Genomic DNA, 26,728 nt, shown 5'->3' with positions numbered 1-26,728 from the left:
TCTAACCTGTACATCTTTGGACACTAAAGGGCAATTTTATCATGGCCAAATCACCTAACCCGCACATCTTTGGACTTTGGGAGGAAACCCACGCAGACACTGGGAGAATGTGCAAATTCCACACAGTCACCCAAGGCTGGAGTTGAACCCGGGACCCTGGCGCTGTGAGGCAGCAGTGCTAACCAGTGTGCCACCGTGCCGCCCTTATGTGCATAATGGGATAATTTGCCTTCTTGACCGTCGACGGGCATGTGACCGACTCTTGCGAGCACCTGACGACTGAAATATTGCTCGAATGCATGGCAACATATTTTCTGGCCCATGTTTTCCTGGAGAAAGTCGAGAGATGTCCCGACATCGTAAAGGGATCCAGACAGAATCAATGGTGGCGGGGTTACATTTCCGGCACGGAGAGAACAAGAATGACAGGGACGTAGATTTAAGCTGACTGGCAAAAAACAATCAAGCAACCGAACATTCCGGCAGCACCTACCTGCTCGAAGCTGTGTTCCCGCTGTACGATCCGACACTCTGTGGCGTATGTTTCGGTGTGACTGGCATAGGGGGACACAAACAGAAGGCCAAGATTTGCTGACATCGAAGGACCCTGTTTTTTTTCCTGCCGATCCCCAGAGAAACTCAATTCCCACCCCTCCCTCGGCACCCAGCTTGCATGCTGGACCCGCCTGTCCATCGGTGTAGTGGGTGGGTGGCGGTGGGGGGGGGGGGGGGGGGGGGGGGGGGGGACGGGACGGGACATTGTACGTGCATTCATCTCTTGCTCATCCTACAGTGGTCCTGACAGGACAAGATGGTCACATGGGAACAGGAGGGCAGCACAGTGGCAAGCACGGTTGCCTCACAGCGCCGAGGTCCCAGGTTCGATCCCGGCTCTGGGTCGCTGTCCGTGTGGAGTTTGCACATTCTCCCCGTGTTTGCGTGGGTTTCGCTCCCACAACCCAAAGTTGTGCAGGGTAGGTGGGTTGGCCACACTAAATTGCTCCTTAATCGGAAAAACTGAATTGGATACTCTAAATTTAAAAAACAAAATATGGGAACAGGAGGAGGCCCATTCAGCCCTTTCTCCAGCCTGTGACACAGGAACAGGGGTAGGCCCATTCAGCCCCTTCTCCAGCCTGTTACACAGGAACATGAGGAGGCTCATTCAGCCCTTTCTCCAGCCTGTTACACAGGAACAGGAGGAGGCCCATTCAGCCCCTTCTCCAGCCTGTTACATGGTAACAGGAGGAGGCCCATTCAGCCCTTTCTCCAGCCTGTTACACAGGAACATGAGGAGGCTCATTCAGCCCCTTCTCCAGACTGTTTCAAAGGAACAGGAGAAGGCCCATTCAGCCCCTTTGCCAGCCTGTTACACAGGGACAGGAGGAGGCCCATTCTGCCCCTTCTCCAGCCTGTTACGCAGGAACTGGAGGCGGCCCATTCAGCCCCTTCTCCAGCCTGTTACACAGGAACAGGAGGAGGCCCATTCAGCCCCTTCTCCAGCCTGTTACACAGGAACAGGAGGAGGCCCATTCAGCACCTTCTCCAGCCTGTTACACAGCAACAGGAGGAGGCCCATTCAGCCCCTTCTCCAGCCTGTTACACAGGAACAGGAGGAGGCCCATCCAGCCCCTTCTCCAGCCTGTTACACGGGAACAGGAGGAGGCCCATTCAGCCCCTTCTCCAGCCTGTTACACGGGGAACAGGAGGAGGCCCATTCAGCCCCTTCTCCAGCCTGTTACACAGGAACAGGAGGAGGCCCATTCAGCCCCTTCGCCAGCCTGTTACACAGGGACAGGAGAAGGCCCATTCAGCCCCTTCTCCAGCCTGTTACACAGGAACAGGAGGATGCCCATTCAGCCCCTTCTCCAGCCTGTTACACAGGAACAGGAGGAGGCCCATTCAGCCCCTTCGCCAGCCTGTCACACAGGGACAGGAGGATGCCCATTCAGCCCCTTCTCCAGCCTGTTACACAGGAACAGGAGGAGGCCCATTCAGCCCCTTCGCCAGCCTGTCACACAGGACAAGGAGGAGGCCCACTTCGCCCCTTCTCCAGCCTGTTACACAGGAACAGGAGGAGGCCCATTCAGGCCCTTCTCCAGCCTGTTACACAGGAACGGGAGGAGGTCCATTCAGCCCCTTCTCCAGCCTGTTACACAGGAACAGGAGGAGGCCCATTCAGCCCCTTCTCCAGCCTGTTACACAGGGACAGGAGGAGGCCCACTCAGCCCCTTCTCCAGCCTGTTACTCAGGAACAGGAGGAGGTCCATTCAGACTCTTCTCCAGCCTGTTACACAGGAGCAGGAGGAGGCCCATTCAGCCACTTGGACATGTCGCATTGGAAATGGAAATGGACATTCACCCTGCCCTGCGTGCATTTTGTTCATCTTTGTTACTGGGAGCTGGTCTCTGCCTCACACATCCCGTGACCGGGTAGAAAGGGAACATGCGAGATGGGAATCAACCACAACAAGACATCTCCGAACCTAGGCTTTGGCGGCACTTACCTCTGCTTGAGGGAGAGGTGATGGCAATCGGACGAGGGGTACTGGACCTGCGAGGTGTGGGGGAAAGAAAGAGAAAACAGTGATGTGCAATGAATTCTGCGGTTCGACCAAATTAATTTGCGCAATTGTGCCCAGTGTATACAAGCAAAGATTCTGTCTACTTCAACAGGAGCAGGGGGAGGCCCACTCAGCCTCTTCTCCAGCGTGTTACACAGGAACAGGAGGAGGCCCATTCAGCTCCTTCTCCAGCCTGTTACACAGGAACAGGAGGAGGCCTATTCAGCCCCTTCTCCAGCCTGTTACACTTGAACAGGAGGAGGCCCATTCAGGTCCTTCTCCAGCATGTTACACAGGAACAGGAGGAGGCCCATTCAGCCCCTTCTCCAGCCTGTTACACTTGAACAGGAGGAGGCCCATTCAGCCCCTTCTCCAGCCTGTTACACAGGAACAGGAGGAGGCCCATCAGCCCCTTCTCCAGCCTGTTACACAGGAACAGGAGGAGGCCCATTCAGCCCCTTCTCCAGCCTGTTACACAGGGAACAGGAGGATGCCCATTCAGCCCCTTCTCCAGCTAGTTACACAGGAACAGGAGGCCCATTCAGCCCCTTCTCCAGCCTGTTACACGGGAACAGGAGGCCCATTCAGCCCCTTCTCCAGCCTGTTACACAGGAACAGGAGGAGGCCCATTCAGCACCTTCTCCAGCCTGTTACACAGGAACAGGAGGAGGCCCATTCAGCCCCTTGTCCAGCCTGTTACACAGGAACAGGAGGAGGCCCATTCAGCACCTTCTCCAGCCTGTTACACAGCAACAGGAGGCCCATTCAGCCCCTTCACCAGTCTGTTACACGGGAACAGGAGGAGGCCCATTCAGCCCCTCCTCCAGCCTGTTACACGGGAACAGGAGGAGGCCCATTCAGCCCCTTGTCCAGTCTGTTACACAGGAACAGGAGGAGGCCCATTCAGCCCCTTCTCCAGCCTGTTAAACAGGAACAGGAGGAGGCCCATTCAGCCCCTTCTCCAACCTGTTACACAGAGGACTGGAGGAGTCCCATTCAACCCCTTCTCCAGCCTGTTAAACAGGAACAGGAGGAGACCCATTCAACCCCTTCTCCAGTCTGTTACACAGGAACAGGAGGAGGCCCATTCAGCCCCTTCTCCGGACAGTTACACAGGAACAGGAGGGGGCCCATTCAGCCCCTTCGCCAGCCTGTTACACAGGAACGGGAGGAGGCCCATTCAGCCCCTTCGCCAGCCTGTTACACAGGAACGGGAGGAGGCCCATTCAGCCCCTTCTCCAGCCTGTTACACAGGAACAGGAGGAGGCCCATTCAGCCCCTTCTCCAGCCTGTTACACAGGAACAGGAGGAGGCCCATTCAGCCCCTTCTCCAGCCTGTTACACAGGAACAGGAGGAGGTCCGTTCAGCCCCTTCTCCAGACTGTTGCACAGGAACAGGAGGAGGCCCATTCAGCCCCTTCTCCAGCCTGTTACACAGGAACAGGAGGAGGCCCATTAAGCCCCCTCTCCAGTCTGTTACACAGGAACAGGAGGAGCCCATTCACCCCCTACTCCAGCCTGTTACACAGGAACAGGAAGAGGCCCATTCAGCCCCTTCTCCAGCCTGTTACACAGGAACAGGAGGAGGCCCATTAAGCCCCCTCTCCAGTCTGTTACACAGGAACAGGTGGAGCCCATTCACCCCCTACTCCAGCCTGTTACACAGGAACAGGAAGAGGCCCATTCAGCCCCTTCTCCAGCCTGTTACACAGGAACAGGAGGAGGCCCATTCAGCCCCCTCTCCAGCATGTTACACAGGAACAGGAGGAGGCTCATTCAGACTCTTCTCCAGCCTGTTGCACATTGTAGCGCACAAAGACTCCCGAGAGACGAATAGAGGTGAAGTCGATGAGGCTTTATTAAGCGTGACTCGTTCCCCGCAGTTCAGCAACAGACTGGAGCTGCGGGGAGAATTCCTGGTTCTTATACTCCACCTTCAGGGCGGAGCTAGAGATCAACAGCCAACCAGGACCCGGGATCTGTCAGCCAATGACATCACGGCTTCACAGTCCCACATGACCCCTAATGCATATTACCACATTCACCCCTTGTTAAAAATGAACCCGGCGGGGTGGTGCTTCGCATGGTGGTAGGGGTTTACAAGGCTGGTCCTGGGAGGAAAAAACTTTTGCATGTCATTACAGTGCCCTACACTGGGCTATGTACAGGGTTTTTTTGTTTTGAACTATTTACAGTATTCGTAAGAGGGAAAAGGAAAAAAAAAACATTCTCGTTAAAGTCCACAACATTCTAGTGTTACACCGATGCCACGAGTCGGGCGGGCGGTCTGGTCGTCCTTTTCGATCGCCTCAGCCCCGGTGGTGGTGGTGCTTGTTCCAGTGTTGTCGCCTCCGGGAGCTTTACGGTTTCTGCTTCAGCTTCACTTCTGGTCGGACCTGGGAGGAGGACCGATCCTCCCGGGAAGGGGGCTGTCGCGGGGTGCGCCGGTGGCAGGGAGGGGGTGATTGGTGTCGAGGGGGTGTGTGTGTTGCCGGCGGGCGCCAGATCTCGCAGGGAGACCGTGTCCTGTCGGCCGTCGGGGTACTCCACGTAGGCGTACTGCGGATTTGCGTGGAGGAGGTGAACCCTCTCGACCAACGGGTCCGACTTGTGCGCCCGCACATGTTTCCAGAGCAAGATGGGTCCTGGGGCCCCCTGCCAGGTCGGCAGCGACGTTCCAGAGGAGGACTTCCTGGGGAAGACAAGGAGGCGCTCATGAGGCGTTTGGTTAGTGGTGGTACACAGTAGCGACCGGATGGAGTGGAGGGCGTCCGGGAGGACCTCCTGCCACCGTGAAACTGGGAAATCCCTGGACCGTAGGGCCAGTAGGACGGTCTTCCAGACCGTGCCGTTCTCCCTCTCTACTTGCCCGTTCCCCCGGGGGTTGTAGCTGGTCGTCCTGCTCGAGGCTATACCCTTGCTGAGCAGGAACTGGCGCAGCTCGTCACTCATGAAGGAGGACCCCCTGATGCTATGGACGTATGCGGGGCAACCAACAGTGTGAATATGGTGCTAAGGGCTTTAATGACTGTGGCCGCTGTCATGTCAGGGCAGGGGATGGCGAAGGGGAAACGGGAGTACTCGTCCATCATGTTCAGGAAGTATGTGTTGCGGTCGGTGGAGGGGAGGGGCCCTTTGAAATCCAGACTGAGGCGTTCAAAGGGACGGGAAGCCTTGATCAGGTGCGCACTATCCGGCCTGAAAAAATGCGGTTTGCACTCTACGCAGATGTGGCAGTTCCTTGTGACTGTACGGACCTCCTCCACGGAGTAGGGGAGGTTGCGGGACTTTATAAAATGGTAGAACCGAGTGACCCCCGGGTGGCAGAGGTCCTCGTGGAGGGTTTGGAGACGGTTAATTTGTGCGTTGGCACATGTGCCGCGGGATAGGGCATCGGACGGCTCGTTCAGCTTTCCGGGACGGTACAAGATCTCATAGTTGAAGGTGGAGAGCTCGATCCTCCACCTTAAGATCTTGTCATTTTTAATTTTGCCCCGCTGTGCATTATCGAACATGAAAGCTACCGACCGTTGGTCAGTGAGGAGAGTGAATCTCCTGCCGGCCAGGTAATGCCTCCAATGTCGCACAGCTTCCACTATGGCTTGGGCTTCCTTTTCCACTGAGGAGTGGCGGATTTCTGAGGCATGGAGGGTTCGGGAGAAAAAGGCCACGGGTCTGCCCGCTTGGTTAAGGGTGGCCGCTAGAGCTACATCGGAGGCGTCGCTCTCGACCTGGAAGGGGAGGGACTCGTCGATGGCGCGCATCGTGGCCTTTGCGATATCCGCTTTGATGCGGCTGAAGGCCTGGCAAGCCTCTGTCGACAGAGGGAAGGTCGTGGTCTGTATTAGGGGGCGGGCCTTGTCTGCGTACTGGGGGACCCACTGGGCGTAATATGAAAAGAACCCCAGGCAGCGTTTTAGGGCTTTTGAGCAGTGAGGGAGGGGAAATTCCATGAGGGGGCGCATACGTTCGGGGTCGGGGCCTATTATCCCATTGCGCACTACATATCCCAAGATGGCTAGCCGGTTTGTGCTAAAAACGCACTTGTCCTCGTTGTATGTGAGGTTCAAGGCTTTAGCGGTCTGGAGGAATTTTTGGAGATTGGCGTCGTGGTCCTGCTGATCGTGGCCGCAGATGGTTACGTTGTCGAGATACGGGAACGTGGCCTGCAACCCGTGTTGATCAACCATTCGGTCCATCTCCCATTGGAAGACCGAGACCCCGTTTGTGACGCCAAATGGGACCCTTAGGAAGTGGTATAATCGCCCGTCTGCCTCGAAGGCTGTGTACTTGCGGTCACTTGGGCGGATGGGGAGCTGATAGTAGGCAGACTTGAGGTCCACGGTGGAGAAGACCTTATATTGGGCAATCCGATTGACCATGTCGGATATGCGGGGGAGAGGGTACGCATCTAGCTGTGTGTACCTGTTGATGGTCTGGCTATAGTCTATGACCATCCTTTGCTTCTCCCCTGTCTTTACTACTACCACCTGTGCTCTCCAGGGACTATTGCTGGCCTGGATTATGCCTTCCTTCGGTAGCCGCTGGGCTTCGGACCGAATAAATGTCCCGTCCTGGGCGCTGTACTGTCTGCTCCTAGTGGCGACGGGTTTGCAATCCGGGGTGAGGTTTGCAAACAAGGATGGGGGCTCAACCTTGAGGGTTGTGAGGCCGCAGATAGTGAGTGGGGGTATTGGGCCGCCGAATTGGAAAGTTAGGCTCTGCAGATTGCACTAGAAGTCTAATCCCAGTAATGTGGGTGCGCAGAGTTGGGAAGGACGTAGAGCCTGTAGTTTTTAAACTCCCTCCCTTGCACCGTTAGGGTCACTATGCAGAAGCCTTTGATCTGTACGGAGTGGGATCCTGCAGCTAGGGAAATCTTTTGCGCACTGGGACGGATGGTCAAAAAACAGCGTCTTACCGTGTCGGGGTTGGTGAAGCTTTCTGTGCTCCCGGAGTCGACCAGGCATGGTGTCTCGTGCCCGTTGATCAGCACCGTTGTTGTCGTCGTCTGGAGCGTCCGGGGCCGTGCTTGGTCCAGCGTCATTGAGGCCAGACGTGGTCGTAGTGCTTCAGCGTCTTCCTCGAACCCCGTGGAGCCGTCGATGCTGGGGTCCACTGTTGCCGTCCAAGATGGCGGCGGGGGTGAACAAAATGGCCGCCCCCATGCATCGCACATGGCTGGGGGGGTCACAAGATGGCGGTGGGGGTGGACAAAATGGCCGCCCCCATGCGTCGCGCAGGGCTGGGGGGTCCCAAGATGGCGGCGCCCCTCCTCCCCTCGTGGTGGTCGGGACCCAAAATGGCGGCGCCTGCGGGTCGCACATGGGGCGCTGGGGGGGGTTGGGGAGCGTTTGGAACGCGCAGGACTCCTTCTTCTCCGGGGACAGCGGCGACCCCCCGGGACCGGCACACAGCCGCGAAATGGCCCTTTTTCCCGCAGCTCTTGCAAATCGCTGCGCGGGCCGGGCAGCGCTGCCGGGGGTGTTTCGCCTGGCCGCAGAAATAGCAGCGGGCTCCCCCGGGACGACTTGGCGTCTGAACCGCGCAAGCCTGTGGGGGGGGGGGGGGGTTTGTGGACGGGGGTCCACGGAGCCCAAGGGGCTGCCGCGCGGTCGGGGCCGTAGGCGCGGGCGTTTCGCGCGGCAACATCTAGTGAAGCTGCAAGGGCCCGTGCCTCTGAGAGTCCTAGCAACTCTTTTTCTAAAAGTCTTTGGCGGATTTGGGGAGAGTTCATACCAGCCACAAACGCATCGCAAATTAACATGTCCGTGTGTTCAATCGCGTTTACCGGCGGGCAGCTGCAGGCCCGTCCCAAAATTAGCAGCGCGGCGTAGAATTCGTCTAGCGATTCTCCGGGACTTTGCCGTCTCGTTGCGAGTTGGTAGCGTGCGTAGATCTGGTTCACTGGGCGAACATAGATGTTCTTTAGTGCTGCGAACGCCGTCTGGAAATCCTCTGCGTCTTCTATGAGAGGGTAAATTTCCGGGCTTACCCTCGAGTGCAGGACCTGTAGTTTCTGGTCTTCTGTCACCCGGCCGGAGGTCGTTCGGAGGTAGGCTTCGAAACAAGTCTGCCAGTGTTTAAAAACTGCTGCTGAATTCACTGCGTGGGTGCTGATCCTCAGGCATTCCGGGACGATCCTGAGCTCCATAGTCCTTTAAGCACGCTTAATAAATTGTAGCGCACAAAGACTCCCGAGAGACGAATAGAGGTGAAGTCGATGAGGCTTTATTAAGCGTGACTCGTTCTCCGCAGTTCAGCAACAGACTGGAGCTGCGGGGAGAATTCCTGGTTCTTATACTCCACCTTCAGGGCGGAGCTAGAGATCAACAGCCAACCAGGACCCGGGATCTGTCAGCCAATGACATCACGGCTTCAGTCCCACATGACCCCTAATGCATATTACCACACACAGAAACAGGAGGAGGCCCGGGTTTGAACTCGGGTCCTCAGTGCCGAGGCAGCAGTGCTAACCACTGCACCACCGTGCCGTCCCAGGAATGTAAGAGTTAAGGTGACAATCAGACCAGCCATGATCTTAATGAATGGCTTGAGTCCCAGAGGCCGATTACTCCTGCTCCTGATTTGTGCGTTCGTGATATGAGAAATCATCCGTTATTGGAGCTGAATATAGAAAAAGGAAATATTGCCATTGCCAATGGCCTCTATTTCCAATCAGAAAACTTCTTCTACCTTTAATTTGTAATGTGTGTTGAATGTAGCAATTTCAGATATAGTGTATTATATGTATTTGGTGTGGTAAGGGTTAAAACCCGGGGTTAATGTGTGTATGACTGCTGCAGTAGTGTTTTAAAAATCCTGGTTTGCAAGACCACTCGGTTATTAGGGAGCCAGAGGTGCAATTAAAGCATTGTAAAAGTTTTGGGCGGACAGGTTTTTATCTCTATTAGCAGGGTTCCCTGCGGAGCAGTTAATTAGAGACAGTGGGCGGGATTCTCAGGTCTCCGACGCCGGAATCACGTTCGGCCGGAGAATCCCCATTTGCGACAAAATCGGGGGAAGTGGGATGCCATTTCCATGATGCTCCACCCCCTCCAAAGCGGTCGCAAGCCGTATTGACGGCCTCAGGACATTACCTGAGGCCCACCCCCTGATGCAACGCCCCCGACTGGCCGAGTTCCAGACGGCATCGGATGTGTGTGCTATTATTTGTCGGGAACTCGCGTGGTGGCTGTGGACTCAGTCCAGCGCCGCCACACTCAGGGGAGGGCCAATTCACGGCAGGAAAGACTTTGGCAGAGGCTGGGGCATTATTTGGCAGGCCGGGTCCGCACGCGGCCGGCGTCCTGTTGCACGGTGCGGCCATGGACTCAGCATTTCTCCGCTCCAGTCATATTGCCCCCTGCCCCCAACTCTTCCAACCTTTCCAAACGTCTCCCCAGGAATAGGTCTTTTCATACCCTGATCCCCCTCTCCTCCCATCTCCAAAACCTCCCATCCAACCTCCCTGGCTCGAACCTGTGATTCCCCCTAATCGGCATCTCCCTCCCTCTCTGCAGGAACACCTTCCTGACCCTGGCTACCTTCCCCACCCAGATACACGAGGTGACCAACTTGTCCACTTCGTTGAAGAATGCCTTCGGTAAAAAGACCGGCAGGGACTGAAATAAAAACAAAAATTGCAGCAGAATTCATTGAAATCGCCTGCTCTAGGCCCACCAATGACAGAGGGAGGTTTTCCCACCTTGCCAAGTCCACTTTCACCCTCCCCACCAAACTAGAAAATTGTAGCTACGGAGCCCCTCCTAATCCCACGCCATCTGCAACCACAAGTACCTGAAGTGGGTTGCTATCCTGCGAAATGGCAGCCCCACACTCCCACCCCCACTCCTGGATGGGGCACCACAAAATACTCACTCTTCTCCAAATTTAATTTATATCCTGAAAACCACACAAAGTTTTGAAGAAGTCACATTATGATCCCCACCAACGCACTCACCCCCTCCCCCGCCCGCACTATCCCCTTCCACAGTCCCGAGCTCCTTAAAAGTGATGGCCAATGGCTCTATCGGTAATGCAAATAGCAGGGGGACATAGGACACCCCTGCCTGGTACCCCGGTGCACAGTAAAGTACCCCAAGCTCATATTATTTGTGCGGACGCTCGTCATCGGTTCCCTATATAGTTGCCGCACCCATTCCGTAAATCTCGGCCCAATCCCGAATCTCTCCAGGACCGTCATCAAACACCCCCATTCTACTCGATCAAATGCCTTTTACGCATCTGGCACCACCACCACCATCATCTCCTTTCCCTCAGCCTGCCTCATGATCACATTTGGTACTATTTGAGAATAGCTGCCTTCCTTTCACAAACCCTGTCTGGTCTTCCCTTGTAACTTTCGGGAGTCATCCCTCCAACCTGGCCCCCAGTACCTTTCCAAACGTCTCCCCAGGAATAGGTCTTTTCATACCCTGATCCCCCTCTCCTCCCATCTCCAAAACCTCCCATCCAACCTCCCTGGCTCGAACCTGTGATTCCCCCTAATCGGCATCTCCCTCCCTCTCTGCAGGAACACCCAGTACCTTGGCATCTGCATTCAGTAACAATATGGGTCTATACGACCCACACTCCGTCGGGGCCCTATCTTTCTTTAGCAATAGGGAGATTGAAGCCTGTTCCAAAGTTTGTGGTAGCACCCCCTTCCCTATCGCCTCCTCGAACATTCCCACCATCAGCAGCGCCAATTTGTCTTTGAACCTCTTGTAATACTCCACTGGGAATCCATCTGCCCCTGCCGCCTTCCCCAATTGCATCCTCCCACGAGCCTCCTTTACCTCATGTTCCCCCACCTACCCCTCCAATCTGGCCCTATCCTCCTCCAGCCTCGGATTCTCCAACTCGTCCAGGAACTTCCTCATCCCTTGTTCCTCTCCTGGTGGCCCCGACCTACACAGCTTTTCATAGGACTCCTCAAGCACTCTATTAATCTGCTCCGGAGCCACCACCAATTTCCCAGCCCTGGGCTATCCCCCTCGTCACTGCCTCCCTCTGAAGTTGGCCTGCCAGCATACGCCCTGCTTTCTCCCCGTATTCATAAACTGCCCCCTCGCCTGCCTCAGTTGGCGTACCGCCTTCCCCGTAGACATGTCAAAACTAGCCTGAAGCTCCCTCCTTCTGTCCAAAAGGGCCGGATCTACACTCCTCTCTACCTCCAACATCTCCTCTCGCAGCCTTTGACGCACTTCCCTCTCCTCTTTATCTACCTTTGGGCAGCATGGTAGCATTGTGGATAGCACAATTGCTTCACAGCTCCAGGGTCCCAGGTTCGATTCCGGCTTGAGTCACTGTCTGTGCGGAGTCTGCACATCCTCACCGTGTGTGCGTGGGTTTCCTCCGGGTGCTCCGGTTTCCTCCCACAGTCCAAAGATGTGCAGGTTAGGTGGATTGGCCATGATAAATTGCCCTTAGTGTCCAAAATTGCCCTTAGTGTTGGGTGGGGTTACTGGGTTCTGGGGATAGGGCGGATGTGTTGACCTTGGGTAGGGTGCTCTTTCCAAGTGCCGGTGCAGACTCGATGGGCCAAATGGCCTCCTTCTGAACTGTAAATTCTATGATAACCTTGGCCTTAAATGATATCACCTCCCCCTCACTACCGCTTTCAGGGCCTCCCATACCACCGCCTGTGACACTTCCCCTGTACAGTTAAATCCTACGTACTCCTCAATCACTTTCCCGAGCTTCTCACAGAAGCTTTGGTCCCCCAACAACCCCGCATTCATTCTCCACCCGGGCCTCTGAGCTACCCCCTCTCCAGGACCACGTCCACCCAGTGCGCGCATGGTCTGAAATCACTATCATTGAGTACTCTGATCCCCTAATCCCAGCCAACAACCCCTTCCCTACCACAAAAAAATCTATCCTCGAATATACCTTGTGTCATGTCAGAGTACCTTTAAGAAATGGATGTTTAAGCAATGTACCTTAAAGAAAACAGTGATGTCAGAGAGTGGGTGGGGCTGAGCTCAGTTCAGCCATTTTGAAGTTTCAGTTTTGAGGAAAAGAGCTTGGGTGTGTCTGTGTTTGCAGTGAGCTGGATCTGCTGTGTCTCTGCCATGAAATACTATCTCTGGATCATTTGGGTGATTTAAACTCATAATAGTAAAGCCTTTAACCTGATGTGTTTCTGTTTAAAGGTGTTAAGCCTCATGGATGTTGAAAGGGATGACTGAAGGATTATTTAATGTTGGAATATTTTCGGGGTTATCTTTGAAGGGGTGTTAAGAGATCCAATGTTTATTCAAGAGGTTAAGTTGAGTTCATGGAATAAACATTGTTTTGTGTTTAACGACGCACATGTCCATAATTGTAATATCACGCCTGGAGAACAAGCCGCGTGATTCAAAAGCAACAATCCATTAAAGGGAGAGGTTGGTTCAACTCCATGATACATTTTGGGGTTTTGAAAACGCCTCCCCCATAACACTTGTGAACCGAGGAGAATAATGAGTACTCCCGCTCCCTGGGGTGCAAGAACCTCCAGGGGTCCATCACTCCCATCACCCTCATGAGCCCGGTTAGCGCCTTCGCCGCCCCCCCCCCCCCCCCCCCCGTTCCGGACTGGGTAAGCGAGCACGGCTGCGACCTGTCCATCCTCGGTTCTTGCACCATTTTCCAATCCCCTCCCACTATTAGCTCGTGTGAGGCCTAGTCCGGGATGGCCCTCGCACCTTCATCACAATTCCTGCATCATCCCAGTTAATAATTAATAATAATCTTTATTACACACTTGCCAATGCCACCACCCTCCCTTGCAACGCCCCTGTTGTTATTCCATATCTACCCCCTGGTCCGCTGCCATCTTCTCCATCAGGAAGCTCACCCTCTTATCCACCAACATCGCTGCCCCCTGAGCCCTACTGTCAAACTATGAATGCAATACTTGACTCACCCAGCCCTTCCTGAGCCTCACCTGGTCTTTCACCTTCAGGAGGGTCTCTTACAACATGGTAACATCGGCCTTTATGCTTTTTAGATGCACAAACACCCATGATTTCTTCATTGCCCCCCCCCCCCTCCACTCCCCAAACCCCTCACGTTCTATTCTGACCGAGGGCCTCTCAACCCCCGCCCCTCCTATCCTAACCCGGGGCCCTGCCCACTGGATCTGGCTCGCCTCGTCCCTTTGTTGCCATCGAACCCCTCCCCTCCCTCCCAGAATCCCTTCCATCCACTTCCTCTCAAAAACACCTCCCCACTTTTCACACCTCCCAGGCCTCGAAACCTGTTCGACCAGGCCTCGATGACTGCAGCCCCTACCCCCATCATACTCCTGTTTACAAGCCAATTTAAGCTTGCTAGTGTGGGGGCCCCTGCCCATCCCCCACTCTCCCGCAATCCACTCCCCCCTGCCCAGTCCCAGAAAACAAAGAAATTCCCTTCAAACAAACAAACCCAGTGCAAATTGTTGCTCTTATTAGCCTTAGTTTTATTAGCTCTAATTCTGTCACCTTTGCTCACGAGTCGCCAGGTATCTTTCTGATACCGCCACGTGGTTCAAGCTCGAGTTATGATTAATAATGCAGCACACCGCTTAGTAAATGTTAAATCAACGATCATTTATTATATACAGCAATAAATACTTATACAATAATCCTACTTCTAGACTATTACCAACCACTAAAGGCCAATACTTAACTTTGGTGATGGCCCACCAGGTCAGGGAAACGAATGGTCTATCGAATTGGGTCTGGCCTGCGGGATTCAAAAAGGCTGGTACGAGTCGATAGTCTGGAACACCTCTCTGGTAGCGATCGCTGGAGTAACACTTACTTGTTTCTTCGTCGAAGGGTCTCGAAGGTTGCGAGTAGGAGAAGAAGGATCGATCTGAACTTGGCCCCTATTTTTATAGTCCCTAGGGGCTTCCCGCCTCTCGGGGCGGACCTTAAACCTGGTTCCAAGTGATTGGACTTGGTCCCAATCACTGGGTTCGATATGCTCCAATAATGGGGCGATTCCTTGATCGGGGGGGGGGGGGGGTGTTCGTCCACATTTCTTTGTCTCAGCCACTGCTGGCGCCGAGAGGTCTGGATCGGCTTTCAATTGCTAATTTGTAGCAATTGTTCCCGGGGATGGCTGCTTAGTATGCAGATGGCTGGGTTGATGTGCTGTTAATGGTTGCAGGTATCAGTCTGGCCCGACTTCCCCAGAGCCAAATACACTGTTCTGCCTGCAGCTGTCCGTTTTGAGTCCTGTTGGCTGATTTTCCCATCAGCCTTTTTAGTTCGCCATTTTAGATCGGGGTTTGGCCAAATACTCGGGAATCAGCCATTTTAGGTGGCTACATTCCCTCCTTGTGAACCTAACACGAAGCGTGAAGGATCACATAAATTTGTTCTTTCCATTCCCTGACCGGGGGGGGGCGGGGGGGCACACCTCCTACATGTCCACTGATCTGACCCTAGCTATGCACAATTTTTTTTAACCTAAACAATTCTAAGGGCGCTATGTCAGGCAGGGGCATGCATTTACAAAATAAAAAATTTGGAACCTCTAATTTTACCGAAATACACTGTACTCACTAAACATTGCATTATCCTATCTTCCTAAAACATACAACAACAATCACAACATTTAATATACTCTTTCCTGGCTTGGCAGTCAAGCTCAGGATCATACATTTTTTTGTTCATGAAAAGTTTTGTACATCTTTTTATTTACAGTAAAAACGCAAGTGCTTGTTCTTTATTATTGTGTTATAGGTCGCGGGGGTCTGGTCATAACCGAATATAGGGGATCGGATCCGATATACCGGGGTTCGAGCGCGGTACGCTCTCCTTCTCCATTTGCGCATAGTCTGCACTACACAGCAGAGTATCGCCAACGCTAACAGTGCTTCAATCACGGAGGACAGGGAGTACCAGGTTATGAACCTGGCACACCAGGAAGATGCAGTGTCGCTGGTGACTGGGCTTTGGGTACTGCGGGGCAGTGAAACATTAACGGCTGGGAGGTTTGGAGTAATGGGGTCCGCGTTCCCGCGCACCAAATGTTCATCAAAAGTGTGTTGAACACGATGAAAGAAGTCCCCATGGCTGTCCTGGCTGTCCACTTTCCTTTCCCTTCTTGTGTCCTTTTGTTTTCTCTGGTCCCGGAGCCTCTGGAGTTCTGTGAAAACAAGCATAGTATCTGTAACTACCTTGGTTTAATATTCGGTGTGTTAGTGTGTCTGTCCTTTTGGGGCCAATTATACCCTTATAATTGATCACTATGTGTGACTCCCTCATTTTTTTCTCAAAACAAATTTTAGGACACGGCACACTTCCCAATGACGGACCAGTGCTGATTCACTATCCAAATGTTCCAGGATGTAAATAGCATATGGCAGCAACCTAAAGGTCGCCTAAACAAATAAAAACTTTTTGAAATGAAAAATGCCAAATGAGGTGCGTATGGGCCGTGACGGGTAAGGTTTGGATGGAGTCCCCGGGTAGGACGGCTACCAATGCCGTATCTTCCCTACCCGAGCGTGTTTGACCAACGGGGGTGTCCCCAGGCAGGGCGGGTCTCACGCCGTTTCTCCACTGCCTGAGCAACCAACAAGAACGGGCAAAAATGTAGTCATCGTGGTGTGGTTGCTACAGTGATTCTCTCCCTTGAATCAGAAGAGCAGTTACGATCAGGTCTGGTACCCGACCGGTATCAGCTGAAGTGTCTGCAGACAAGCTAGTTCCACTGAACAAGCGTCTGGTCTGTTGACCAGGTATCTGCAGATAAGTTGGTACCGCTGAACAAGCGTCTGGCCGCGTGGTGGGTCTCTGAGGGCAAGTGCTCAGAAGTTTCAGGTGAATAGGTGTGTGACAGTGAGGAAAAATTCTCCTCTCGGACGAACAACACAAAACAAACGTACGAACAACATAAAACATCCTGCAGGTTCCATCAGCAAGGACAACACTTCTCCCAAGTGTTTCCTTTAAACATCATGTGGACACCTCAGTTCTCTGTTGCGAACAGGGTCGCAAAGGGGTTGGCAGTTTGAGAGTCAGACTCGAGGTCGTCCCCTTCTCCCGGGTGCCAAACTCTGGAGTGAATTAGGGTTGAAAGGGCTGCTTGGTGTGAGTTGGGGTTGCTTTCGTCGTTGCGGACAAGTCTGTAGGAGTTGTCGCGGTGCCAATGAGTTGTGTCGAGTTGTGTGGGGACAAAGTCGGGATCGTCCGTGTGGTTCGGTGGTCGGTGGTGGGATTTGTTTAGAAAAGTGATCATGAAGGGATCACTGGAGTCAAAATCGGAGTCGCTGGGTGTGGGTCTGGTTGCATGGGGATAGTAGGGAGGCGTGCTGTCGCTATCGTCCGAGTCACAGTCGCTGTCTCTGCTGCTGCAGTCTGTGGGCGTCCCGGGGCAGAGTGTAAATTTTGAGGGTGGAGTCGGGGGCGAGTCCGTGTCTGGGCTGGACGTGGAGGGGGTTGGTCTGGCGACGTTGGCTGTGGGCGGGGTGTGGTGTGCTGCGTCAAGCATGACGTGGTGGGCGTGGTTTGACTGTGCTCCATAAGCCTTTAACTGGTTGATATGAAACCACGCAGTCTTACCATTTGGGTATTTTATTTTATATACCGATGGGCTTACTTTATCCGTAATGGAGTACGGACCCGAGTATTTTGGAGACAGGAATGTGCTGGGGTTATATACAGACAACATCACTTGCTGTCCTATATCATACTCCATTGCATGCACTGCCTTCTCAAAACAGGCCTTGCTCTGTTTCTTTTTGGTGCCCAATTTAACTGCGGCTGCTAACTGAGCCGTTTTTACATTAGCAACTAATTGCTCAACGGCTTTCTCGTGGGTGAGGGCCGTAACTTCAGGGCTGGTCAGGTCTAAACCTAACAAGTACTCTGTCCCTTTCATGGGGCGTCCGGTCATAAGAGTGTGTGGGGTGTAATCTGTGGAGGTGGAAACAGTGTTACGCAAAAACATCAGCGCAAAAGGGAGGACTGAGTCCCAAGTGGTGTTGTTCTGCTGGACCATTTTTCGGAGTGTGGTTTTTAGGGTCCGATTCAAGCGCTCCACTATACCACTCGACTGTGGGTGGTACGCAATGTGGAATTTTTGGGTGATGCCAAATATTGTGAGGACGTTCTGCATGACCCGTCCCGTAAAGTGAGAACCTTGGTCCGACTCAATACTGCGGGGGAGTCCCCATCTTTTAAAGATGTGGTGGGTTAGAATCTTGGCAGTGGTTTTCGCGATGTTGGTGCGGGCTGGAAATGCTTCCACTCACTTTGTAAAAGTGTCTATGACCACCAGAACATATTTATAGCCATTCCTGCAAGGGGGCAATGGACCTATAAAATCAATCTGGAGGTTAGTCCAGGGGCCGTTAACGGGTCGGGTGTGGCTGAGTTGGGCGTTTTTGGCATATCTATCGGGGTTGTTCTGCGCACAGATAAGGCAATTCTCAATGGAATGGCTTACATCTTCCTTGTTTGAGGAAGCTGTTTGAGGTGGGCTGTGGTGGGATCTATTCCCTGGTGTCCATGACCATCATGGAATAAACAAATTAATTGGTTCCTATCCTGCTCAGGAACTACATAAAGGGTGTCCTTTAACACCACACCATCATGTGTGGTCAGCGTATTTCTGAACCTCTCGTAGGAGGCTGGAAACTTCCCTTTCACGATCTCAGTGAGAGCTATCCTGCTTCTGGGCCTCTACTAGATCCTCGATCCTAGTCTGCGCGACCTGAACTGCACTCACTGGCGCGCTTTCGGGGGGTTTCCAAAAGTACCCATGTCTGGATCCTGCTTTAGCCAGTGCGTCGGCTTTTACATTTCCAGGGGGGGAGGAACGATGGTGGCTGCGGACTTTTATGATCCCAAACGTCCTGTCCTGGGCTTTTTGTAAAATATGGCGGAGTAATGGTGCTGAGGGGAGGGGTTTCCCACCCGCAGAAACAAATCCTCTTGTTTCCCACAGGGTCAGAAATTCTGTGAGGCTGTTGCAGACATATAGGCTGTCTGAGTATATGTCTGCTGGGCTGGGGAAGGAATCTGGGTGCTCTACAATGTACGCGATGGCCGCAAGCTCTGCTGCCTGCGCGCCTATGCGCGCCTAAGTGTCCGGGGAGTTTTAATGCTATCTCCTCGAGGGCACATCCCTGCGCGTCCTCAACATAAATCCCGCAACCTGTTATGCGTTGCCCATCTAAGACTGTGGAAGATCCATCCACATAAATCTTAATGGGGTCACACGTGTCCGGGTGAGGGGGGCTCTGAGATGGATTTGATAATTTTCTGGGGGGTGTTTTAGCTATAAAGGGGCCTGTATTATGGTGTGGAGAGATGATTTCACACTCATGGGGGGTTCCGGGGTACTGTAAATTGTCCGCTAAGTATGTGTGGGTCTTTGTCCGTTTGACTGTGATGTCCCGTCCTTGCAAGAGAAGGGTCCACCTAGCTGTGCGTATTTGGCTGACGGTACCGTCCTTAGGTCGTCCGTCCAGTAAAAGTTGGGTGGGGGTGTGCTCGGTCAGAATGGTGATGGGGTTCAGTCCGGTAATATAGGAAAAGTACTGGACTGCCCAGAAAACTGCGAGCAGGTGCCTCTCACAGGCTGAAAATCCCTGCTCCACAGCATCTAAAATTCGGGAGGCATAAGCCACGGGTCTTAACTGGTCGTGCCGTTCCTGCAGGAGCACGGCTGAAAGGGTGAGGTCTGTGGTCGCTACCTCTATGGCGTAAGGGGAAAGCGGGTCTGGAACTTGTAGTGCGGGGGCGGCTATGAGCGCCTGTTTTAATGATTCCACAGCATCCGTATGCTGCGGAAGCCACTCCCAGGGGGCTCCTTTCTTTAGGAGGTCTGAGAGGGGCGCTGCCTTGCTGGCGAAACCGTCGATGTGGTTTCGGCAGTAGCCAACCAGTCCTAAAAACGACCGGAGGGCTGAAACGTTCTGGGGAAGGGGCAATTTAGCGATCGAGTCAATTCTTTTATGCTCGATCTCACGTTTGCCGTGTGTGATAATTGTACCCAAATATACCACTTTTTCTTCCAAAATCTGGGCCTTTTTGGGGTTTACTTTACAGCCAATGGAATGTAGTAATTCCAGGAGTTCGGACAGAAGCTCAATGTGTTCTTCGTTTGTGTCTGTCTGCAGTAGTAGGTTGTCTACATACTGTACCAGACATTCGGGGCGAGAACATTTTGCTAGTCCATTTGCCAGCTGTCGGTGGAAAATGGAGGGGGAGTTGTGGAAGCCTTGTGGCAGGCATGTCCATGTGTACTGCTGCGCTTTAAAAGTGAAGGCAAATTTATACTGGCACGCCTTTGCCAATGGAATGGACCAGAATCCATGACTGACGTCCAAAACCGTGAAATATCGGGAATTGAGTCCCTGTTTGAGCATGGTCTCGGGACTTGTTGCTACGGTGGGGGCTGCTGCGAGGGTTACTTTATTGAGTTCCCGATAATCAATGGTCAAGCGCCATGATCCGTCGGGCTTTCTCACTGGCCAAATCGGGGCATTATTAGTAGAGGCTACCGGTCTTAGTACGCCCTGCTCTAATAAGCTCTCTATAACTTTTAGGATTTCTCCCTCTGCTTCTAGGGGGAATCCGTACTGTTTAAGGGGTCTAGGGTCCGGTCCTGTTACTTGTACGGAGCCAGTCATCCGTCCACAGTCGTGCTTGTGGGTCGTGAATGCTGCCCTGTTCTTTTGCAGGACTGTCCTAACCTGCCGGTCCGTGCTGAGTGTGGTGGGGTTGAACCAAAACTCGCCTACTGCGCTAATTTTGTTCATATAGTCCCCAATGTTGAGCGTTGCGGGGGCTCTAGCGGATTTCACCATCTTCCAGACACACTGGTTGACTGGATCGAAGGATAGGTGGTGGGAATTCATAAAGTCGATTCCCAGAATGTGTTCTGCTGTGTGGGGCAGGTCTACTAAAACTACGGGGTGTTTTGTGGTTATGTTTCCTCTTTGAATGGGTACAGGGGCTGTGATGTGTCCCTGCTGTGAGTGGCCTGTAAAGCCGCTGAGGGTGATAGTGACTGTAGTGGGCCACGTGTCCTGACACAGGGTGGAGGAATTTATGGTGGTGCGGGACCCTCCTGTGTCCCAAAGAAACTCGATAGGCTGTCCCCGAATTTTCGCTGCGACTACGGGTCGTCCTGACCTATCCCAAAGGGTATCGCAGACCCAACTGGGGGAGCCCGTACACCGTCAATCCATTCCGGTCAAGTCCGTCTGATCCGAATGGGCGCTAACGCTATGGATGGGCTCTGCCTTTTTCTTACTCAGAGTGCCTGTCTGTTGGGCTCTCGGTGGCTTTTTAGGGGCATTGCACTCTTTGGCAAAATGTCCCAAATGTCCGCAATTGTAACATTCTTGTGATTTTGTTGGGGGGGCTGTTCTTTCCCTCATTTACCCAGGCGGGGATGTGAGGTGTGGCTTTTACTGCCTGCATGTCTGCGGCGGCTTGCTTTTCCTCTGTGGTTTTAGCGGCGGGTCTATTGTGAACAGACTGCTCCCAAACATGGGACAATCTTTTAACCACCCACTTCTCGTTATGAGCCTCCTCCGAGGGATCATAACTACTACAGGCATTCTGTCCTGCCTCGGTGGCATGGGAGATAAGGGTGCAGGTCCATTTGGCCATATTGTGTGGGGACAAATGGGCACGGTCTACGTCTCCAAAAACGGCTTTGAAGTGAATCCACAGGCGTCCTGCGAACGCTGTGGGGTGTTCAGACTTCTTCTGCCTACACTTATTTAGGCCATCTATGGGGTCACCCCGGTTATACCCGATCGCATGCAGGATCGCGGTATGCATTTCTGCAAGGGTGCCTCCTCCTACGTTCTGTGGGTCGGGAAGGGCTGCTGCTACCGATGGATTTAAACTTAGAACCATGAGCTTTACATGCTCTCTCTCATCCAGGCCGTACATGGTCGCCTGATGTTTGACGGTGGCAAGGAAGTGGTGTGGGTCTGAAGCGGGGAGGAACGGTGTGATTTTTGCACACGCGTCCCGTAATTGGGTCACTGTGAGGGGGGTGGAATATAGGAATTATACTGATGTGGCTCTGCGGTGGGTTGTTACAGGGTTCATCGGCGCCTGAACTACCTGCTGTGTGGGGGTGGGGGTGCTTTTCTCCTTTGGGGCTTTCCCTGCGCACATGCTCCCTGAACATATCTCTGCGCTGTTTCCTGTAATTCTTCCCAATCAGGGCCGTCTTCCTGTTCTAATTTTTCCCCCAAGGTTTCTTGGCATCCCTTTTGGACAGAAAGCAGTGATTGCAGGTCTGCAATTTGCTTCCGGCACTTCGCACGGTCTATGGTGCTCTGCCTTTGTTCCGTGGTTGCAGCATGGAGCACTCTCAAGGCTGCCTTGAGATCACTACATTGTTTCTGTAGCGTCTCCACCTGCTTCTCTGTCTCTTTCTTTACCAGGACTGCACGCTGCGTGTCCTGATAAGCCTTTTCGTACTGGGACTGGAAACTACTCAAATGCGCCAGACAAGACTAGTGACCCCGTTTGGCGTCAGCCACCTCTTCGTCCTTTGCTGCTAATTTCCGCCTTAATTCCAGATTCTCTTTCTCCACCTCGCATACATAGACTTTACTCATACGGTGTATGCCCTCTACTTCTTTGCGGAGCGTCCTGACGACCTCCTCTGTGCCTCGCAATTGTGCCAGACAGGACACAATTGCCATCGGCTTGCGAGCATTTGCTAAGTTATTTTTGTAGATTTCACTCATGTTCTCCAACCAAGTATGCCCTATACTTCCGGGACCTGAGTCGTCATTGTTACAGAAATCATTCCACATGGGCCATCCTTTGCCCTTGAGGTATTTCCGAATTTCCTCTTCCCAAGTGGGGCACTGTCCCACTCTAGTGCTGTTGGTCGCTGCGACCGCAAATTCCTCGGGGTTCATGAGGCGTTGCATTGCCTGCATGGCCATCTCTCTTATCTGCTTGCTTCGGTTAAATTTGGAACAGGGGGCTAAGGTGGTGTCGTAGATGCGGGTACGGCTTGCGCTAATTTCCGAAAATACAGACTTCCGACAGTTTTGACGCAACAAAAATCTATCAGTTTTACCTTATAGCCCTGTTAGTTTCGCATGCATACACACACTTCCGAATTGTGAATTATTAATCAGAACCGCTTGAACACTTGTGGTTGTTTTGTTTCCAATTGGACTGTAATTCAAAATTTCTTGGGTTCTCCCGGAGTGGTTTTCCACTTCTAGATCGGGTCCCATCAGGATGTCGCCAAAATGTTGCTCTTATTAGCCTTAGTTTTATTAGCTCTAATTCTGTCACCTTTGCTCACGAGTCGCCAGGTATCCTTCTGATACCGCCACATGGTTCAAGCTCAAGTAATGATTAATAATGCAGCACACCGCTTAGTAAATGTTAAATCAACGATCATTTATTATATACAGCAATAAATACTGAGACAATAATCCTACTTCTAGACTATTACCTACCACTAAAGGCCAATACTTAACTTTGGTGATGGCCCACCAGGTCAGGGAAACGAATGGTCTATCGAATTGGGTCTGGCCTGCGGGATTCAAAAAGGCTGGTACGAGTCGATAGTCTGGAACACCTATCTGGTAGCGATCGCTGGAGTAATACTTACTTGTTTCTTCGTCGAAGGGTCTCGAAGGTTGCGAGTAGGAGAAGAAGGGTCGATCTGAACTTGGCCCCTATTTTTATAGTCCCTAGGGGCTTCCCGCCTCTCGGGACGGACCTTGACCCTGGTCCCAAGTGATTGGACTTGGTCCCAATCACTGGGTTCGATATGCTCCAATAATGGGCCGATTCCTTGATCGGGGGGTGTTCGTCCACATTTCTTTGTCTCAGCCACTGCTGGCGCCAAGAGGTCTGGATCGGCTTTCAATTGCTAATTTGTAGCAATTGTTCCCGGGGATGGCCGATTAAAATGCAGATGGCTGGGTTGATGTGCTGTTAATGGTTGCAGGTATCGGTCTGGGCCGACGTCCCCAGAGCCGAATACACTTCTGCCTGCAGCTGTCCGTTTTGAGTCCTGTTGGCTGATTTTCCCATCAGCCTTTTTAGTTCGCCATTTTAGATCGGGGTTTGGTCAAATACTCGGGAATCATCCATTTTAGGTGGCTACAAAATAAATCCCAGAAAACCGCCAGCGCAAAAAAATCCCAACTCCTACCCTACCCAAACAGGCATCATTTCCTTCCTAATCCCCTCCATGTGTTTACCACATTGTTTTTCGAATTTCACGGCCATCGCCTTGGTCATCTTCTCTACTGTGAAGGGCGCAGCCGCACCCAGCGACCCAGCCTCCGCCACCTTTCCTGCTGCCGGGCTTACCCTTTAGCTTGACGGCGAACCTTAACTGGTCCCCTTGTTCCCAGAGGCTTTCTTCTGAGTTTTAGACATCCCCCTCCCTCCTTATATCTTCCTGCACCTGTTTGTTTAAAAATTGCCCCAGGGACCAGGCATTAAGTTCCCAAAAATTGAGCCTCGGGCAGGAACTACCCAACGTGCAACTTCCTCCAACATGCCGCCAAAGCAAGTCCCGGGTTTGTGATAAACGCTGCTCTCTTTCTCTCTCTCCCTCTTCCCCTTTGCTTCCATTAGAAGCCATTTGGCCCCTTGAGCCGGCTCTGCCACACAGAAACGGCCCTCCCGACTGTGGCGGCGCTGGACTGAGTCTGCAGCCGCTACACCGAGTTCCCGACGGATGAGACCATGAGAGACGCACACCGGCAGGAACTCCTGAGGCGGTCGATACGTGGCGCTGCGTACTCTGGGAGGGGGCCATTGGAGGGAACAGAGCAACGCGAACGTGGCGCCACCCTCGATTTTGCCGTAAACATTTGATTCTCCGGCCGATCGCCAAACGCGGTATTGGCGTCGCCGACCGGAGAATCCAGCCCAAGATTTTATTTCTCTCAAGAGGGTGGATGAGTCTCTGGAACTTTCTTTCTCTAAAGGTGGTGGAAGCAGAGTCTTTGGATATTTTTTAAGCTGGAACTGGGTAGATTCTTTTTTAATATCAATTTAGAGTACCCAATTCATTTTTTCCAATTAAGTGGCAATTTCGCGTGGCCAATCCACCTCCCCTGCACATCTTTGGGTTGTGGGGGCGAAACCCATGCAAACACGGGGAGAATGTGCAAACTCCACACAGACAGTGACCCAGAGCCGGGATCAAACCTGGGACCTCGGCGCCGTGAGGCAGCAGCGCTAACCACTGCGTCACCGTGCTGCCCGTGAACTAGACAGATTCTTGATTAACAAGTGGGGGGGTGAAAGGTTATCAGGGGGTTGGCAGGAATGTGAGGTTGAGGTCATCATCAGACCAGCCGTGATCTTATTGAATGGCGGAGCAGGTTCAAGGGGCCGAGTGGCCTCTAGCCTGCTCCTAATTTGGATATATGTTTTGTCATGTGAGAGTACCCTTTAAGAAATGGGTTTAAGAAATGTACCTTTAAGAAATGGAGCTGCTCATGTTACTGGAGTGATGTCAGAGTGTGGGGGGAGCTGAGCTCCACTTCTGCTTTTTTAGTTTCAGTTTGAGAAAGCTTGAGTGTGTCTGCGAGCTGCACTGCTGTTGATCTCTATCATCCAAAAAACTATCTATGGATCATTTGGTGAATTCAGAAGTATAACTGTTTTCAGTCTTGAATGTAAACCCTGATGTGCTCCTGTTTGGAGGTTTGTTCAGTCTTTTGGATGTTAAAAGGACAGCATACTTAGTGTTGTATTCTTTGGGGGTTGTATTTGAATTAATGGTTGCTAAGATGTTCACTGTATGTTTTAAAAAGGTTAACTTGAGTTCATTGAATAAACATTGTTTTGCTTTAAAAAATACTTTTCCATTTCTGCTGTACCACCCCTGTAGAGTGGGCCGTGTGCTCCCCATACCACAATCTAGTAAAAGCTGTGGATCAGGTGAACTCCATGAGACACTTTGGGGTTCTCTAAACCCTGGCCCATAACAGTTTGTTTGTATTGATGCAATGATGGGGATTTAAAATCGAGGTCGGCGAGCACAGGCTGTGATGGGTGAACGGGACATGAACGAGCTAGGCCGTGGGCAGCAGAGGTTTGCACAAACTCACGTTTGAGGACGGTGGAAGATGGAAGAGCAGCCAACAGAGTGAGAGAGAAAGAGAGAGAGGGGGAAAGAAAGAGAGGAGGCGGGGTGCACGATGTCACATCCATCCCCCCGTCAGAGAGAGGGAGAGAGGGGGGAGGGTGGAAAGAGTGGTGCCTGGTGCGAGGTCACACCCATTCCCCACCCCCACATCAGAGAGAGGGAAAGAGAGTAAAAGGTCAGCTCTGGGTTCACTTTCTTCTCCAGAAAACAGAAGGACAGACACAATACACTGACCATTCTAGTACGATCAAAGATACATGTACATCTAAATCAGTTCAGGCGGCAAGCGCTTGCCAGCGAGATTGCATGCGAAATGCTGACCTTTGAAGCTGGATTACACTCGGTGAGGCCTGTATGGGGAACAGAGAGAAAGAACGTCTTGAAATTTATCAATCCAGACTGAGAACTGACACAAGGTCGGTCAAAAAGGCAAAGGAGTTATTAAAGAGACGGAAGGCAGGGGGTTCAAGGGGTCAGAAGGTAGGAGACAGACACAATGACTAATAACGGGACCAAAGGCTGGAGTGCAACAGGGATCGGGGGGTAGGGTAGAAAACACAGAGGATGGTGAGAGGAAGGGGAATGAGGAGGGGCGGGTGAGGGGGAGAGGATGTTAAGGGGGAGTGATACACCATCAATAATACATGAGTGATAAACGTAACTGAGGCTTTAATACACTAAACAGCAAGCCTCCTGCCTCTGGACCCGAACTGGGGCTGGAGGCGGAGACTTGCCACTTTTATACAGAAACCACGAGGGGAGGCGCTACAGGCGGAGCCAGCCTGGACAAGCCCAGGCATGCACGATACAGCACAATGCATATAATACAATAACGTGGTTTACCACAGGGAGTCAGGAGGGGAGGTTGAGGGGGAAGGAGGGGTGAGGAGGTGAAGGGTAGGGAGGAGGGGAAAGTGAGGTTGGTGAGGAGGGGAGTGTGAGGGATGGGGAAGTGAGGAGGAAGGGGGAGTGAGGTGAGGGGGAAGGGACGTGAGGGGAGAGTGAGGGGAAGGGTGAGTGAGGCGCAACACAGAAAATAGAAGCAGGAGGAGGCCATT

General features: G+C 52.6%; 1 long non-coding RNA gene across 1 annotated transcript; it reads right to left on the bottom strand.

Annotated features, from left to right (window-relative positions):
- Positions 1-493: 493 nt before the first annotated feature.
- Positions 494-26,143, bottom strand: LOC140422697 (uncharacterized). Its single transcript, XR_011947556.1, has 3 exons — positions 25,992-26,143; positions 2,508-2,554; positions 494-554 (listed from the first exon to the last, which is right to left on the bottom strand). It is a non-coding gene; the product is annotated as an uncharacterized lncRNA (long non-coding RNA).
- Between the last annotated feature and the right edge of the window lie 585 nt (positions 26,144-26,728).

This window comes from Scyliorhinus torazame, chromosome 5 (assembly GCF_047496885.1).
Source record: "Scyliorhinus torazame isolate Kashiwa2021f chromosome 5, sScyTor2.1, whole genome shotgun sequence".
In the NCBI taxonomy this organism is placed as follows: Eukaryota; Metazoa; Chordata; class Chondrichthyes; order Carcharhiniformes; family Scyliorhinidae; genus Scyliorhinus; species Scyliorhinus torazame.
The sequence above is the reverse complement of the archived record's forward strand: the minus strand, read 5'-3'. Positions and strand labels throughout refer to the sequence as shown.